The sequence below is a fragment of the Drosophila albomicans genome, unplaced genomic scaffold, assembly GCF_009650485.2.
Source record: "Drosophila albomicans strain 15112-1751.03 unplaced genomic scaffold, ASM965048v2 ctg28_pilon, whole genome shotgun sequence".
NCBI classification, from domain to species: Eukaryota; Metazoa; Arthropoda; class Insecta; order Diptera; family Drosophilidae; genus Drosophila; species Drosophila albomicans.
The window spans coordinates 173,888-188,336 of record NW_026263665.1 but is presented as its reverse complement, the minus strand read 5'-3'; positions in this window follow the sequence as shown (position 1 = coordinate 188,336).

Here is a 14,449-nt window from a genome sequence, read left to right as displayed (position 1 = left end):
CCGCAGGAGTTCTGTTGGTGAGTTTTTTTTATTTTGAGAACACACATATGTATGTATTTACTTTCACCTCGATTCATTATGTACAATCACGAAATATAGAAATAAAAGAAGAGCATACAAAAAAATTCAAATTATTAAATATTATAAAGAAAATGTTTAAAGAGAATTTACAAAAGTTTAAAAATTGTTACTTGAGATAAAACAAAGTGTTTACGTGGGGGCGCTGAAAAGTCCAAAGTTTCTTCCGTAGAAATAAAAACACTCGCGGTTTTTTCTCACTAATATTATTTGTATATTTGTAAACTTTTCGGGTTGTTGTAAACGCACAATTGGGGGGTGTTCTATTACCGTGGCTAAAGAGGCGTGGTTTTGAACTGAGCTTAGAAAAAATGACGTCGATCTATTGCGCCGAGCCGCGCTCAGCGGTGGTGAGTTGTGAGAGAGAGAAGCTGAGAGCACTGGAGCTTGAGTGCATTCTTACGCATGAGCGCATTGCTGGTGAGCGAAAAAGCTTTGAGTGCTTTTCGGTCGGCGGAACGGAGGTGTGCCCCTCACCTACAATGCGCTCGCATCAACATTCTGCCCCTTGCAATGTTGGGATTGCAAAAAACGGTAAGTAGCACGTGCCTGACAAAATCCAGCCCAGGATGGAGTGCCATAGGTAGTCCGCCTTGGCTCGGGAGTATACCCGGCAGCACTACTTCCGGGTACACGTGTACACGTCAGCCCCCAAGACTGCAGAGACCGATGCCGAGCGGAACCAGTCCTTGCCAACCAACACGAGGTTGCTGAAAAAACTAGGCCCGGCTGGTGTGACAGTCCTGGTGGGCGTCGTTGTTTGAAGCTGCGGATCCGTTTTGAAGACGACCTCCGTGCTCATGGGTGACGTCTTGGAGCGCAACGTCGCCGTGCAAACTCCTTCTGCGCCCACGCGAGTGATAGAGAAGCCCATGGCCGCTGCCATCGACTCGCTGATGCGGCTTACTGGACAACACGGATCCAAGAGCACTCACGCTTCGAATGCCGTCTTCCCCGTGTCTAGCCAGACCGCCGCGGTGGGGAGAATGCTCCCTTGCACTGGAGTAGTGCCGTCAATCAGAGAACTGCAACGAGTATGACATTTTTGCTCACACTCGAGTACTGATTCAATACTCTGTTTGTATACGTATTGAACTTTTCGTTTCTAACTCAATGCCGATGAACAAGTTTCAAGAACGAGTAATCGGCCCATACATGATTTTTTTATGAACGATACCAATACCCGAAGTTCAATCATACTCTGTATAGTGTATTAAATATAATATAAAATGACAATTAGAATTATTATAAATACTACTTTTCCTTTGTTTTATTCAAAAATAATTTTTAACATGCATATGTAGACAGGCATACAAAGCACACACTTTTGATGTGCATTTCATCAAACATTTCTATCACACGCATCATAACCTAATCACTCGAGTAAACGACAGATGAATAAAATCAACACAATTATACTCGAGTAAAAATGCCTTGAATTCTGACTTAGCAACAGTTCAACCCAATGAATCGTTAGCAACAATCGCATCAAAGGGTTTGATGCAAGCCGAAGCAGCCCATACTTGTACTTGATTGTGATTGCCGAGCGAAAATCGGTTCGAGTAAAATCAAATCAGCTAACGCTTGAAGTACTTGAGTTGAATCGAACTCGTTGCGACTAATTGTTTGATTTGATTTGATTGCAATTTGGGTATGAGTATTCGCTCATACTTAATCATACTCGTTGCAGTTCTCTGCCGTCAATGTCATGGCGGGGCTAGGCACGGGCCTGGTGTGTGGGGCCGGTTAATCCTGGATGAGCCTGATGGTCTTCCTCTGGAGGGTGCCGGTTGGTCGCGTCGGCCCCTCAGCTGTCGCGAGAACCGCTGCTTGCACAGTGCCTGCACCGTCCACCACTGCGGCAAGTGCTCCCGGAGTGCTGATGAGCCAAGCAGTTGGGGCAGTACTTATTGACAAGTACTGCCCGGAGCCGCTTCTCTGGCGTCAGCTGGGCAAAACGCGGACACTTGCGCAGTGCGTGGACAGCGGAACGAGTTTGTGCCGGGAGGCACATACCCACCCCGCTGGGGGGTGACCCGGCGACTTGTCTCGGCGGAGAGACGACTGTCGGAGGCGAAATAGGGCGTGCTGGTGAGAAGAGCCTTCTCAAGCACACCTCGTCGGAGAGGGAGCAGGATGAGTTTCTGGAGGACGCCATGGTAAACTGTAATGGGATGAAAAAGAAGAACAAAAAAAAGAAAAACAAATGGAAAAAAAAAGAAAAGAAATAATGGATTAAATGAAAAACATGGCGCGGTATGAATTGCATAAGCCGGATGAGAAACCACAGGATAGTGGATGGCGGTAGAGAGAAGAATGGGAGATTCAGAGCGTGGGTCCCGTTAGGACCAGCAATCGACGGAAAACAACGAATGTCTACCACGTGGATGGGATATTCTCCTCTCTGATGATCACCATTCACCGATTTGGAGGTCGCGTGAGGGTGACTGCCACTTATTCCGCTTATGCAACTTCTTTAAATACTCATTCTTCCATCCAGAAATGCGTTGAGCCGTTGAAGGAGGACCAGCTTTAGCGGAGCCCCGCAACTGTCGCTTACATCCTCGACGGACAGAGGCCGCGAATTGACACTTCATTTTCGCCGAGAGTTTCTCGTACGTATATTTAACGGAGGAAACCGTTTTGTAGAAATGCGTCTTGAATCTCTTGACGCCTGCTTCCCACCATGTGAGGGGCATGTGGGTTGAAATGCCATGCAAAATCTTGATGGCTGTGAGTGGTGAGGATCATATTATGGGTGCTCTCCTCAAGATCTTTGGACAGAATTAAGGAGGCTCCGACGAACGTTTTCCCGTTGTCAGAGTACATGTGAAGAGGGCACCCACGCCGTGCCACGAATCGGGAAAAAGTTTCCAAGAACTTCTTCTCTGTCAGATCCCTGGTCTCCTCAAGATGAATTGCCTTCGTGCTGAAGCACACAAAGACATACATAACCCTTCGTAATCTTGCAGCCCCGTCCGACGTAGCTCTTGACGTCGAAGGGACCGGCGAAATCTACTTGGGTGTTAGTGAATGGTCGCGAAAAGGTCAACCGATCGATTGGGAGATCGCCCATCAGCTGCGACTGGAGCTTGCGGCGATGTATCACACAGGTCTTACATGCACCGATTACTGTCTTCACCAAGTTCCTTAGCTTGCGAATCCAGAATTTGGTTCGGACTAGCCGCATCGCCAATTGGTTGCCTCCATGAAGGGAGACTTGATGCGTGAAAGAAACCAGGAGGCGCGAAAACACGCAATTGAACGGGAGTATTACTGGATGCCGTTCGTCGTAAGATAAGGAGGTGGACGCTCTTACGCGTCCACAGGAACGCAGGACCCCTTGCTTGGCAAGAAACGGATTCAAGCTTAGAATATCGCTTGACCCGTTTAAACGGTTATGGGACCGGAGGGAAGCACACTCTTTCGTGTATACCCGATTCTGAGCCTGTACAATCAGCTTCTCTTGAGCTTTTGCAAGCTCTGAGAGCTCTCTCTGGAAGCGAGACCTTGGGATGGCGGCAACGCTGGGCAAACCTTCGCACATACGCAAACACTTGGAGCGCTCGATCGAACCTGGAGAAACGGTCGAGGAAGTCCTCACACAGGACTTGCGCTGCATGGACCTTCACCGCTCGACAATCCAATTCAGTATTGAGCCCAATGACTGGTGAAGGCCACTGCGCTGGTGAGTGCGTCAGCCATTCAGGCCCCTGCCAGCAAAGGCGACTGGCCAGTAGCTCTTGCGGCGAGACACCGCGGCTCGCCAGATCGGCTGGATTGCGTTCGGAACGAACATGTTGCCAAGTGCCATTCACCGAGTGAATCTTCGCCACTCGGTTAGCCACGAAAGTGGTCCACTTGCATGGCTGCTTATCCAGCGATGCCAGAAATATAGTGGAATCTGTCCACAGGTACGTCTCAGCGTCGGGTGTGGGAAAATGTGGTAGGAGGGCGGCGGATAATTCTGCCAACAGGAGAGCTCCGCACAGCTCAAGACGAGGTAGAGAGACCGTCTTGATAGGTGCAACTCTAGTCTTTGCTGCTAGGAGGCTCACGGACACTTGTCCAGCTGTTTCCGTGCATATTGAGCGGCTCCATACGCGCTCTGAGAGGCGTCGCAAAAACCGCTGAATTGGATTTTTGCGCCGGGAGTGTAGTTGGTCCATCTAGGAATGCGGATGTCCTGCAAAGACGAATAATTTTGCAAAAAAACTGGTCCACTGCTCTGTGAGATCCGCCGGTAAGCAGTCGTCCCAGCCGATTTCTTGCTTCCAGATTTCCTGCATGAAAATCTTGGCCCAAATGACCACGGGAGCAAGCCAACCCGCTGGGTCGAACAACTTGGCGATCTGCGACAGCACTTCTCTCTTGGTGAAAGATGGTTTGGACACCATCTCGGCGGTGACGAAAAAGAACTCGTCGGACGTGGCCCGCCATCGAATACCTAGCGTCTTTGCGACACTAGCTTCGTCGATCTCGAGGAAGTCTGCACAGAGCAAGTGTTCCTTAGGGATTCTTTTCAGCACATCTTTCGAGTTCGAGGTCCACTTACGCAAAGGGAACCCAGCACTCTCGAGCGCTGTTCGAAGCTCATCTATAGCAGACACCGCAGCCTGCTTAGTGTGAGCTCCTGCTAGGACGTCATCAACGTACATATAATTGGCGATGATGTCACTAGCTAGGGGGTACCGGTCGCGAACATCACTCGCAAGTTGATGCAGAACGCGGATAGCCAGGTACGGAGCACAGTTCACTCCAAAGGTGACTGTGTTGAGTTCAAAGTCGCATAACTTCTCGTCTGGAGTACGGAAGAGCAACCTTTGTAACCGGGTGTGTTTGGGATCAACAAGGATTTGCCGATACATCTTGGTGATGTCAGCGTTGAAGACGAACTTGAAAAACCTCCATTTCAGGATTTGAATGGTTAGGTCAGATTGAAGGATTGGCCCAGTGTGGAGGATGTCGTTCAGACTCTTCCCGTTTAAAGATGGGCTGGAGGCGTTGAATACAACGCGAAGCTTTGTGGTGGTGCTGTCGGACTTGAGAACAGCGTGATGCAGCAAATAATAGTTGCCGGAACTGGATGGGGGACTTGAGTCATATGACCCAAATCCAGATACCCTTGAATAACGGAGTCATATTGTTCCTTCAGAGAGTCGTTTCTCTTTAAACGGCTCTCGTTTCTCAGGAACTGATCGAGAGCGGTATCCCTCGAGTGACCCAGGTCAACGTGACCAGGATCGCAGAATGGGAGCGTGACCATGTAGCGACCAGTTGAGGTTCGCACGGTCGTGGCGTTGAAATTAGCCTCACAGAAAAGGTCAGACTCTTTCGCTGGGCTAGCCGGCAGGTCCTCCACCTCCCAAAATTTGGAGAGGAGTTCCTCTAATGGCGGAGTTCTCTCGACGGACAGTCGAGCCGAAAAGGACGAAATGGACTTAGAAGTGGATCCCGACACAGGGCCAGTCAGGATCCAACCGAAAATGGTCTCTTGACCAAGGAGGGTCCCACAAACGTTAGGGTGAGAGCCGCCGAGCAGAATGGACGGGAGGATATCAGCACCTAGAACTTGGGGTCTGCCAACTGGATGCTTGGCAGATTTTCGAGGAGTGTTTGTGGGACAGTACATGAGGGCAGATTCCCCGCTAACTGGGGAAGGACGTACGCCGACACCTCAATCTGCAAATCGGGTCTGACCGGGGAGCCAATTAAGAATTGGCAATACTTTCGGGGCTGGGCTGCCAAAGCTTGAGTCAGCCCAGAGACGCGGGCTTGCACGGATGTATATGGCATCCTCATGCGCTTGAACATTTTCTCTGAAAGGAAGGTGGCTTCTGATCCGGAACCGATCAGAGCCCGAGCTGTATAGCGGACGCCGAGATGGCATACGTGAATGACAGCTGTGCTCAGCAGAACACCTTGTGTGTTAACTGCCATGAATGATTGGACGTTAGCTGACTGGGTGGAAGTGGACTGTATTGGAGATGGAGTGGGGGTTGTGACTGTGGGCGCCGGGTTCACTCGATGCAGAAGTTTATGATGACGACCCTTGCAAGAAAAGCAGCTGTGCGCACTTGTGCACTTGACCAGGATATGACCTCGTGCGAAACAATTTAGACACAGCTTTTTTTGCTTTATATAGCTGACCCTATCGATGATACTCATCTGAAGGAAACGAGGGCACAAGCGAATCGGATGATTCTCCCGGGAACACAATTTGCAGGACTGGATTTTCGAAGTCACCCTACTCTCAAAGAAGTTGACCTGCTTGGCGACGGGGGCTTCCTTGCGCGAGGCCCGTGAATCCGTCGGAGCGCTGGATGACACTTCTGTTATCGCTTCTAGGGTGCGATACCGTTCTAGAAGGAAAGCGTTCATGTCAACCCACATTGGAATGTCGCTCTTATTCTGTATCGACTGTTCCCAAAGAGAAAGAGTCAACTTAGGGAGCCTCGAAGAACACAAGAAAACCAGGATGCAATCCCAATTCTCTGTGTTGATGCTGTGTTGAGTGCTCTAAGGCCGTCAGGCACCCTTGAATGGTGGTCTGCAACTCCTGAATGGCTGCACCCGACTCTTGCCCAATGGCACGCAAATTGAACAGGATACTCAGCTGACTGTTTACGAGCAACCGTTTGTTCTCGAATCGCTCAGTCAAGCTGGACCACGCCGACTGAAACCCCTCATTGGTCAAAGGAGACTTTGACACAATGGCATGGGCTTTACCGCTGGTCTTGGAGTTCAGATGGAAAAGTTTGTCAACTTCCGACGGTCTCGGGTTTCTGATATAAATAGCCGTGAATAAGTCCCGGAAGGTGGGCCAGCAAGTGTAATCGCCTCCGAAAACTTCTGTGTCGCACGGAGGTAAGCGACACCCTGTGGACATGAACTGCACGGCTTGCGGTTGTACGGGGACTGAGTGCCTGGGATGCATCAGCTATCTGCTCACTTAACTGAGCAGAACACACAAGATAGCAGTAATCATACTTTGCCTGAATAGTAGGCAACACGTCTGTCGTCATCTCATCCGACATGACGCAGGAGCAAGCCTCGTACTCCTTCTCGACTTTTTCCCACATGGCACGCATCTGGTCCCTTCGGACCTGGCACGTGTACAAGGATGGGCTGTCAGTAGAAGGCTTGTTGACTCGCGCCGCAAAGTGACTGATACGATCAGTCGCGGCGATGAACTTTGTCAATGCTGAGTCTACTACATTGAGTGCCATTTCTCTTTGCGAACGAGTTACAATTGGCAGCCGAGGGATTGGGACGGAAGCAACCTTGGTCTTAGGATCAGACGGAGGTTTCGTGACGAGGATCAGAGGCTTGGTACCGGAAGTGGGCGAAACACTAGCTGACCGTGCGGGGACCTCCCTTTTCGTGTGAACCGGCGATGTGCTGGATGCACGAAGAGCGGACTCCTTCTTGGATCTAGGCAAAGGGGGGTTAATTGAAGTTCTAGCGGCGGTAGTAGACGGCACGGACAATTTAGCTTTAGTCTTACCGGGTTTGCCCGATGACATGCTACGCACTGAAGATATGAAAGTAACTGGGCGCTTTTACAGTCCGACACGGACACGGACTGTATACTATATTCTTTTGAAAACCAGAAAATCAAAAAATATAACAAAAAAAAAAAATACCAAATGGAACTTGGTTTCTTTTAGCAGGAAAACGACCCAGATGGTAGAGACGAGACGGAAAGAACGTAGCAACTAGTAAATAAAATATACCAAAAAAATACTATAAAAATACCACAGGCAGTGCTGAGGTATTTTACACCCAAATGGGTACGGATTGCGGACGCAGACGACGAAAGCAAAGCGACGGGGCGGGGGAAAATTCCCGCGACAATCAAAACAAATGTTCGTCGAAAAAGGCAAGAGCAGAAAAAATACCAAAAATAAAAATAGTGCGCAGAAAAAATACCAAATAACAATTATGTATATTATATATTTATACTGTATGGATATTGATATTTGATGGAAGTATAATCGTGTGTATATGTGTGTGTGTATGTCTGTGTATGTGGAACACTGGGTGGACTAAAACAATTGAGCTGAGAGTTGCTTTTAAAATACACACACAGAATATATCACTTGGCGGAAAAAAAATCAATACAAAAAAAAAAAAAGGTAGGGTCTGTCGAGTGCGACTACCGCTGCCCTGCCAATCTGTTACTTCACTCGCAGAAGTACTTATGCACGCTGTTACAGCATGCACAACAGTATGTACGTCAGTGTTGCCAGCTATTGAGCTCGCAAATAGGCTAGATTTTGGGTAAAAATAGGCTAAAATTCAGAAAAATATGCTGAAAAATAAGCTATATATTAAAATCCAATAATATCTACCAAATTAAAGTAATTTTCATGTTTTTATTATATTAAACACGTTAACAAACTTTCAATATCGTCGTTCTCCCCGTCATTCAAATATTTGTCTTTTTTTTAATTTGGGCAAGATACTTTTGTGGCAACGAATAGGTATGACAGCATTCATTGTGTCTTCGTAACCCATATCTGTAACATTGAAATATATTATTATTAAAATATAAATACCTCAGTAAAATTGATATTTGTGCATCATATTTTGTTGGCTTATTTTTTAACTTTTACTTGGCGCATTTTTTTTCAATATTTTTTTTCAATAGGTAGATGGTATTGAAATTTGATAAACATGATTTTTATTAAATTATAAAATGTTTAATACATAAAAAATTTTTTTGAAAAAATTGTTCAGCGAAAGTTGATATTTGTGCAAAAATTGAAAAAACACAATATATTAAGTAACAAAATGACTTGAGATTATTATTTTAATATGGTATTGAATCTCCGTTTTCTTGTACGACCAGTTCTAAACGTTGGGGCATTGAGTTTACCAAGATTTGGAGCGTGTTTGTGTCGATGGCATCCCATTCTTTAACAATGGCTTCCTTCAAGCCCTTCAATGACTCAAAGTGTCTTCCACCCTTGTAAACTTTTGCTGACAGGATGCCCCAAAGGTTCTCAATTGGGTTTAAGTCCGGACTTATTGTTGGTCGCTGAAATAGGGGTATATTTTTCGATTCCAGGAACGACATCGTATACCTCGCAACGTGTATAGGAGCGTTATCCTGTTGAAATATCCAGTCCTCGCCATGCAACTCTTCTGCAAATGTATAAGTTCACTTTCTAGGAGATCCGTATACATTTGCGCATTTATCCGTCCAGGTACAAAGCATATAGGAGACTTTCCTTTAACACTAAAAGCGACCCAAACCATAAGTGAGCCACCACCGTGGTTTCGTTTATGGCAAGTCTGTCTGTCTCTTTCTTGGATGCCTAGGATCCCTCCAATACTTTTGGTTACCGTCTGGGCCGTCCAGACTAAACTTTTTCTCATCGCTAAAAATCACTTTTTCAAATTCATTTTCCCAAAATTTATACTTTTCGTAAAATGCAAACCTGGCCTTCTTATGTCTTGGTAAGACCTTTGGTTTGTGCACCTTTGCATCATACTGCAAGTTCAAATTTTTTTGCAAATCTGTTGCACTCTTTGTCTGCTTAATGGCAACTGCAATTCCGCTTTTATTTGTGCACAACTCATTGTCTTAGCTGTTGCCAAGGCTCGAATGTGCCGTTTAGTGCATGCGTCTATTTTCGAAACGGCTCCCTTGCGGTTTGTTTGCGCATATTTCTCTGGGTTTTTTTTAATAATTTCCAATTGTATTGCGATGCCTATTAATTCTTTTGGCAATTTCGCCAACTTTAACGCCAAACTCAGCCATTGCACTATGGGGCAAAAGCCCAAATATGCGGCATAAATGATTTTTTTTTTTTTTTGAAATAGTGTTGTTTAATTATTTTTTTTGGTATCTTGAATACTTATATGATATAAAAAAATTTTGATAAAATTTTTTGGGAATACCCCTAATTTTTTGCGCGCTTTTAAAGTCAGCTGTTCAGTGTCGTTTTGTTTTAGACAAAAAACCCGCGAAAATTTTGACGACTTGCAGCTCGTAAATCAATTGAACCAAACATTAAAAGTTAAAAGTGTGTAAATGGAAAATAAAGGTCAAGGTATGTAAATTAATAGTTACTAAAAGTTTTTCTATATTTCTAAATGTTTGTGTTGTTTTGACTAATGTGTTGCAAATGTGTTGTTCTAGCTTATTCTAACAAAAGTACATGTGTTCTGTGAAGCTTTTCTTTTAAGTGCCTCAAAGTGCCTTAAAGGTAAAAATGTAACATTTTAACAAATCTCTATAGAATCCATTTTAGTAATGGTTTTTGCCCGTTTTTGAAATAACAATACATGTTGCAGGTGTTTATGAGTTCTCTCATGCAGCGCTGCTCAAAGTGTTTTTTTAATAACTTCGACAATTTTTATCTGATCGCAACCAAATTTTCAGGAATCATAACTACTATGGTAATTATAGTATATACCAAAAAGTATAGTATATACCTTAAACAAATCATCAAACGCTTCAAATCACACGATTCAAATGAAGTGGCCAACACGTTCGTCTCTCACTTTGTCTAAGAAAGAGGAAAATTAGAAGAAAAGCCCCCGCACTGAAAAATGTATAAAAAACAAGTAAGAAAGTTACAGTCGAGTGTGCTCGACTGTGAGATACCCGCTACCCATTTTTAATAGGGGCAAAATATTGCGGTATTATTTCAAAATATACCGAAATTACTAAAAAAAAAATACTAAAAATATACCAAATGGTATGTTTGGTATATCGATACAGCACACCATTCAAAATATACCATAGACGGCACAATGTGTCAGATTGTCGGCCAAAGCAACTCAGACCCCTAGTAAGTAGGCGTTTTTGCCCATACAAAAGTATTTCTTTAACAACTTCCACAATTTTTATCTGATCGCAACCAAATTTTCAGGAATGATAACTACTAGCAATTATAGTATATACCAAAATTCGCAACTCTAGCTTTAAATTTACGCTTGTTATTCGATTTTTTTGATTTCCGGAGGCGGAAGTGGGCGTGGCAAAAATTTGAAACAAACTTGATCTGCGTGCAAGCATAACAAATGCTGTCGAAAAAAAATTATAGCTCTATCTCTCATAGTCTCTGAGATCCAGTGTTTCATACGGACGGTTATATGGGGGCGGGAGGAAGGCGTGGTCAAATTGACACAAAATTTTTTCCGAAATTCTATCTTTCTCTCCCAGATATTTGTGCAAATTTTCAGAATCTTAGGTCCATTTTTAGAGTTTATGCCGCAAATTTGGGCTTTTGACCCATAGTGCATTGTTTTAATTTGAGTCTTCTCTTTTTCCCTTAATTCGAGTGCACGCGGCATTTTTAATCAATAATTTTAGAAATCTCGCGAAAAAGATAAAAAATGGCAACAATATATATTCTTTAAAGATGTCAATGCTTATATCCGGAGGTATGATTTTTTCTTTTTGTGAATTAATGCTTGTCATAAGCTCATTTAATAACTTAGAAGATTCCGGCCGTTCACTTTGAAACAATTTGTTGAGTTTTTGCATATCATTTAAAATCGGTCGCAAAAACAATAAATACAACAAATTAGTTTCATCGTTATATAAATCATGCAAAATTTTGGCTTTGTGGCATTTTTCGGAACTGGCAGCTAAGGCAAGTGCAATTTGAGCTCCGACCACTGATGTGAAATCCTAGTTACTGCAGGTTCTATTGATAGCCATCTGGTATCGCAAACTCTGGGTATTTATAATGGAGTCTGAAATAAATTAAAGAGTCAGTGAGTCAAACGAATAAAGTTAATGCGTCAGGCAATACGTGTGTTAATAAGCAAATATTAACAATTAATCTACTAACCAGCTTTTAGGACGAGTACAGAAATTAGACGTTAGATTTTTGTTATGTTAGACAGTTTGTTGGACGAACACGATTTACTGTTTACTTCACATGTACATATATACCTGATCATTATTTATACATTCATATATTTTTTTGTAGTTCATTTGGCGTTGTGAACTTTTCGCAAACCAGGAATAGGTATCCGCCACAAGAAATTCCAAAGCCTCCGGCATACTACCTTTGCACGCCTGATTTACAGCCAATTGTATAGAGTGACATACACACTTAATTAATATTAAAGTAGGCACACTTTTTTTTAATTCAGTGTATACGCTCGTTTTGGATCCTGTCATCACATTGGCGTTGTTCCAAGCCAAATCATATTTGAAATGTTTAAATTTCTTTTCTGTAACACTAGCTTCAAATGGTCTGCTATGGAAATAGCATCTCCGGACTCGATACTAACTAAACTCAGGAAAGTAGACACCATACTTTGCTTTCTTACACTAAAGTAATTTATAACGATTCCTTAAAAGTTGTATAATGCACATATGTATATAGAACGAAGGCAATTAATTTATGAACTCATACAAATAAAGTTTAACAAATTATAAAGTAAAATAATGTTATATTTACCAATCAATTTCGTCACACTGATGTCGGTTGACTCATCCGTCCAAGCTGTATTTGTGCAGCTGCACTACACGCTTTAAATTGTTTCACACACAATTTCTACAAGTGGTCCACAGGTGATATTGCCGTGTGCTCAGCCACATACAAACATAGTGCAGCTTCCTGCTCCTCTGTCTTCCAGCATTTGGAAGGAAAACTTGTGTTTGACCAATTGCGCCCATTGTCGAAATATGTTTTTTGGACACCGCATGTTCCCGTATGTCGTATACCTTAGCTGCTACTGAGCATTTACAATAGCAAAAAAATGCCTTGGCTGGATCAGCTGGCATTTTCCGGAGCCAGTCCTTAAACTCACTGTTTTCCAACCAAGCATCGCGAAATAATTGTTTGTAAATGGCTTTCGGCATTTTGGCACGTACGCTTCGATTCACTTTTATTTCACAATTAATTATTAGAGATCACATAACATAATGCGATAACATATCGCACCATCCAAAAAATCTATCGATCAGAAAGAACGATCATATGAATAAAGTTCACAAAACAATCGACAAAAAAGAACCAGCAAAACATTGAACACCAAAAATAAAATTTTTCGTTGGTCACAAATACATTAAAAAAATATGCTAAATTATTTTTAAAAATAGGCTAGATTTATGGCTATAGGCTATTTACAAATTTTATAGGCTAGATTATTTAAAAATAGGATAGATCTAGCCTGAAATAGACTAAACTGGCAACACTGATGTACGTATGTATGTATGCTTTCCTGCCAACGTCTAAGCAAGCGAAGTGCACGTATGTTTGTATGTAGAAAAAAGAGAGCAAGAGCAAGCGCGGCTGCACACTCTATTTCTGATCTTCAATTAATAATAATGAGCAGCGGAAGAAAGGGCTATTGGTATAAGCAAGATCACTTCTCTGATTTACTGGAACACAACAAAAGTAGATTGCTTTGTTGTCCGTAAATCAGGCCTAAAATAAATTCCGCCAGAATGTATCCTCTTTTTGATGGAAAGTACATTCTTACACACTATTTATATTTCTTTTTTTTTCTTGAGAATTACGACATGTGCGATGTCAGGCTTTTTTATCGGCTAAAAATTTTTATGATATCTCTGATAATATTTTATTTTGGAATTTTTTTTTTGTCTTTGTGACAACTGGCGAAGTTCGATGGGATTGCTTGTGCTCGGCATTGCGGTCGCATTTTCGCATCGCCAGAGATGATTGCGATATCGAGGAGTTGATCCGAAATAGGAAGCAAAAGACAAACGAGGCTTTTGATAGTTTTTATGAGGGTATTTCGATTTTAATCGATCAGTTGGAAGTTCCGTGGTCGGATACCAAGATAGTTCGAATCTTTGACAAATGGTCAAATAAAATATCAGGTGGTTTTTCCTGAAATTTATGGAAATTGCACAAATTTGCAAAATACCCTTTTGTAATTATATAGGCTAAGAAATACTTTAGAAACCCCTATTGAATTATAATATTAATTAGGTATGAATGGGGTTACATCTGATGGAAATTGCACAAAGCAAAATACCCTTTTGTAATTATATAGGCATTTACATAAACAGGTAATAAAAGATTTTCCGCTCAAGGTTCAAGAAATAAAATGAGTGAGCCCAGAGATTCAAAACATGTACATACATACAATAACCACCGGCACCGGCTTTACCCGAGTGCATAGAATCACCGAAGAACAGTTCCAGCTCTAAGAGAAATATGTAGACATCGTAAAACGTTTTTAGACGACGTAAAAAGGTTTCATGGATACGCTAGACTAGCTCCTTTTAAGCGTGAAGTGTCGGAGTTGGTTCAAGAGACAGAAGAGATTAGCGAGACGGAACTAGCAGAAGATTTAGATGTGGAGGCTATATCCATGATATGCTGGAATTGCCGTTCGGCACATCGAAGTCGGCGTTCAGACCGAAGAC